Source organism: Nerophis ophidion, linkage group LG04 (assembly GCF_033978795.1).
Source record: "Nerophis ophidion isolate RoL-2023_Sa linkage group LG04, RoL_Noph_v1.0, whole genome shotgun sequence".
NCBI classification, from domain to species: domain Eukaryota; kingdom Metazoa; phylum Chordata; class Actinopteri; order Syngnathiformes; family Syngnathidae; genus Nerophis; species Nerophis ophidion.
The window spans coordinates 4,128,922-4,133,921 of NC_084614.1; the positions used below are offsets into that span (position 1 = coordinate 4,128,922).

At 37.7% G+C, this 5,000-nt stretch overlaps 1 protein-coding gene across 3 annotated transcripts in view; it reads left to right on the plus strand.

Moving 5' to 3' along the window:
• Positions 1-5,000, plus strand: part of pds5b (PDS5 cohesin associated factor B) — a 69,946-nt gene that overhangs the window by 11,109 nt on the left and 53,837 nt on the right. The gene's annotated exons all lie outside the window — the stretch shown is intronic.

Genomic DNA, 5,000 nt, shown 5'->3' on the forward strand with positions numbered 1-5,000 from the left:
TGTGGTTTTGATTTGATGTAAATGTTTCCCATTGTCATACACACACCGCCCGTGTCTAAAAAAGGATTAGGGGAAAAAAGGGAAGTCTGGTTGTTTGTCCAAAGCAAGGTAGGTAAAACCTTTTGGAATTGTGCTGCTTGTTGGCATTAGATTGGCAATAAAAGTTAAAAAATAGCCTCAGATTTGCTTATTTTGAAGGAGTGGCAGCTATGATATTGCTGTGCCGGTACGCCACATTAAAGGCAAACCCTTTAATTATTGCAATTTTTGTGACTTATCCAAAATAAGGACCATGAAAAAAAATATTGAATGTAAATATTTGTATATAAAATGTAACCTTCCTCTGGTTATAATCCCCTTAGATATCTAGGCAGAAAGGAAAGGAAATGTCTACACAAGCATGGAAAACAAAATGGAAATGACAAACATTATCCCACTACAAATTAAAAACAATATAAATAACACTATTAATAATTAATAGTAATAGTTACCTCTATTAACAATACAATTATTTCAAATGCATTTGCTCTATAACTTTTTTACAATATTGGAAAGCATTACTGGAGGGTGAGATAAGTTCTGGAAATTACTATCTTAATGCCATATGTGTGTGTCCAATTTAAAAAGAAAACATCTAATGGATTTATTACAATCATTGTAAGCTGGGTAATATTTGCTGTGGTCTGGAACAACAAAATGCGGCCAATATTACATACAAATAATGTGTCATGAGACATGCAAATATAAATTAAATACACAGAGGACATAAGTAAAGGAAATTAAATGAGGCATGATGATGCAATATGTACATACAGCTAGCCTAAATAGCATGTTAGCGTGGATTAGCTTGCAGTCATGCCCTGACCAAATATGCCTGATTAGCACGCCACACAAGTCAATAAAATCAACAGAACTCACTTTTGTGCATTCACACACAGTATAAAACGTTTGGTGGACAAAATGAGACAAAGAATGAGTGGCATAAATTTAGGAATTTATACATGTAAACAAATGGTTGCGTCACAGTCCGCACAACTATGGTGAGTTCAAAGACTGCCAAAATTAACGGGATAAAAAACGGCGCTCGTCAAATTTCTTCATCAGTGAAGCATAAACACAAACTTATTAAACAGTGGGCTTGCTGACATTCAGGAAGGTTTGTGTCAGGTTTGTACTATTACAGAAACCATATTCGCACACAGTATAAAATATTTGGTGGACAAAATGAGACTAAGAATGGCTGGCAAAAAACTTGTCTTGTGGCAGCGTCAGAGGAAGTTATACATGTAAACAAATGGTTGCGTCACAGTCTGCACAACTATGGTGAGTTCAAAGACTGCCAAAATTAGCGGGATAAAACGGCGCTCGTCAAATTCTTTCATCGGTGAAGCATAAACACAAATTTATTTAACAGTAGGCTTGCTGACATTCAGGAAGGTTTGTGTCATGTTTGTACTCTTACAGAAACCATATTCGCACACAGTATAAAATGTTTGGTGTACAAAATGAGACTAAGAATGGCTGGCAAAAAACTTGTCTTTCTGTGGCAGCGTCAGAGGAAGTTATACATGTAAACAAATGGTTACGTCACAGTCTGCACAACTATGGTGAGTTCAAAGACTGCCAAAATTAGCGGGATAAAACGGCGCTCGTCATTCTTTAATCAGTGAAGCATAAACACAAACTTATTAAACAGTGGGCTTGCTGACATTCAGGAAGGTTTGTGTCAGGTTTTTACTCTAACAGAAACCATATTCGCACACAGTATAAAATGTTTGGTGGACAAAAAGAGACACGTCTTTCTGTGGCAGCGTCGGAGAAAGTTGTACATGTAAACAAACTACGATGAGTTCAATGATCGCCAAAATTAGTAGGACAAAGGGGCGCTGGCCAAATACTCTTATCAGTGAAGCGTGTTGAATGTAAATTGTGAAATTTCTGACAATTAAGATTTGTCTCATGTTGGTCCTATTACAGAAATTATTTTCAAACAAAAAATATATATATTTTGGTCAAAAAAATATTAAAAATGTGTCATTATTCAATATTATTTTGTTTTATTATTATTCAAGTTTTAAATCTCCAGACCAACATTAGGTCCATCTGTCAATATAATGATTTTAAAGATTTAAGTTGTATGCTCTTTTTGTCAAAGAAAACCCTGTTTTTTGATTGGAAAAAAAAAACACAAAATATGTAAGATTATATTCCAATATTTTTTTAAGTGGAATATTTGAGATTATATAACAATTGGAGCATTAAAAAGGTCAATAACTCATAACACCATTGATTCTAATTCATTATTATTTTTTTTAGCAATGACACTTAAAAACAAATCACTAAAATTATTGGGAATCCAAAAGGGATCATTAAAGTGTTAAAAAATAAATTATACATTTTTTTATTGTTTACTTTTAACACAATAATCTCAAGATAAACTTCTGATCTATCCGTCAATTATAAGTTTTGTTGTTGTTTATGTTTTTTGTTTGTTCATTTTAGGCCCTTCTTTAAAAAAGAACAGCTCAGTTTTTTATATGGCAAACACAAAATATGCAACATTTCCCCCCCAAAATATCTCAAAAAGTGGAAAATTTAACGTGACGTCATTGGAGCCTTGAATAGGTCAATAATTCATAATGACATTGATTTTGATTCATTATTATTTTTTAAAGAAAGAAACAGCCTGCATGGCAGCTTTGTGTTATTAGAGTAAACATTGCAACATTTTCTTGTTACATTTCACCCGTTTGCTCTTTCTTATCACTTTTTACATTTTAAAAATGTTTCTATCGTATTTTTAAAATGTGCTATGTGGCCGTTAAAAAATTACCTGCGGGCCGCACTCTGGACACCCCTGAATTAAATAGACTGCAAAGACAAGATATTTAACCTTCACACTGAGAAACGTTGTTATTGTTTGCAAATAATCATGAACGTAGAATTCAATGGCAGCAACACATTGCAAAAAAGGCATTTTTACCAGTGTGTTACATGGCCTTTCCTTTTAACAACAATCAGTAAAGGTTTGGGAACTGAGGAGACACATTTTTGAAGTGGAATTCTTTCCCATTCTTGTTTGATGTACAGCTTAAGTTGTTCAACAGCCATATTTGGCCTTCAACATTTTCAACTGGTCTACAGGCAGGCCAGTCTAGTACCCACACTCTTTGACTACGAAGCCAAGCTTGCCTTGGCATAGTCTTGCTGAAATAAGCAGGGGCGTCCACAATAACGTTGCTTGGGTGGCAACATATGTTGCTCCAAAAGCTGTATGTACCTTTCAGCATTAATGGTGCCTTCACAGATTTGTAAGTTACCCATGCCTTGGCCACTAATACATCCCCATAGCATCACACATGCTGCCGTTTACACTTTACGCCTAGAACAACCCGCATGGTTCTTTTCCTGTTTCTTCTGGAGGACACGACGTCCACAGTTTCCAAAACCAATGTGAAATGTGGACTCGTGCGACCACAGAACACTTTTACATTTTACAGCAGTCCATCTTAGATGAGTCCGGGCCCAGCGTTTCTGGGTGTTGTTGATAAATGGCTTTGGCTTTGCATAGAAGTTTTAGCTTGCACTTACAGATGTAGCAACCAACTGTAGTTACTGACAGTGGTTTTATGAAGTGTTCCTTTTGTAGCGCATTCAATTAAATATGAGTTGAAAAGGATTTGCAAATCAATCAATCAATGTTTATTTATATAGCTCCAAATCACAAATGTCTCAAAGGACTGCACAAATCATTACGACTACAACATCCTCGTAAGAACCCACAAAAGGGCAAGGAAAACTCGCACCCAGTGGGCAGGGAGAATTCACATCCAGTGGGACGCCAGTGACAATGCTGACTATGAGAAACCTTGGAGAGGACCTCAGATGTGGGCAAACCCCCCCCCCCCCCCCCCCCCCCCCCTCTAGGGGACCGAAAGCAATGGATGTCGAGCGGGTCTAACATGATACTGTGAAAGTTCAATCCATAGTGGCTCCAACACAGCCGCGAGAGTTCAGTTCAAGCGGATCCAAGACAGCAGCGAGAGTCCCGTCCACAGGAGACCATCTCAAGCGGAGGCGGATCAGCAGCGTAGAGATGTCCCCAACCGATACAGGCGAGCGGTCCATCCTGGGTCTCGACTCTGGACAGCCAGTACTTCATCCATGGTCATCGGACCGGACCCCCTCTACAAGGGAGGGGGGGACATAGGAGAAAGAAAAGAAGCGGCAGATCAACTGGTGTAAAAAGGAAGTCTATTTAAAGGCTAGAGTATACAGATGAGTTTTAAGGTGAGACTTAAATGCTTCTACTGAGGTAGCATCTCGAACTGTTACCGGGAGGGCATTCCAGAGTACTGGAGCCCGAACGGAAAACGCTCTATAGCCCGCAGACTTTTTTTGGGCTCTAGGAATCACTAATAAGCCGGAGTCTTTTGAACGCAGATTTCTTGCCGGGACATATGGTACAATACAATCGGCAAGATAGGCTGGAGCTAGACCGTGTAGTATTTTATACGTAAGTAGTAAAACCTTAAAGTCACATCTTAAGTGCACAGGAAGCCAGTGCAAGTGAGCCAGTATAGGTATATATGTATGTATATATGTATATAAAGGTATATACAGTACAGGTATATATGTATGTATATATGTATATAAAGGTATATACAGTATAGGTATATATGTATGTATATATGTATATAAAGGTATATACAGTACAGGCGTAATATGATCAAACTTTCTTGTTCTTGTCAAAAGTCTAGCAGCCGCATTTTGTACCAACTGTAATCTTTTAATGCTAGACATGGGGAGACCCGAAAATAATACGTTACAGTAATCGAGACGAGACGTAACAAACGCATGGATAATGATCTCGGCGTCTTTAGTGGACAAAATGGAGCGAATTTTAGCGATATTACGGAGATGAAAGAAGGCCGTTTTAGTAACGCTTTTAATGTGTGACTCAAAGGAGAGAGTTGGGTCGAAGATAATACCCAGATTTT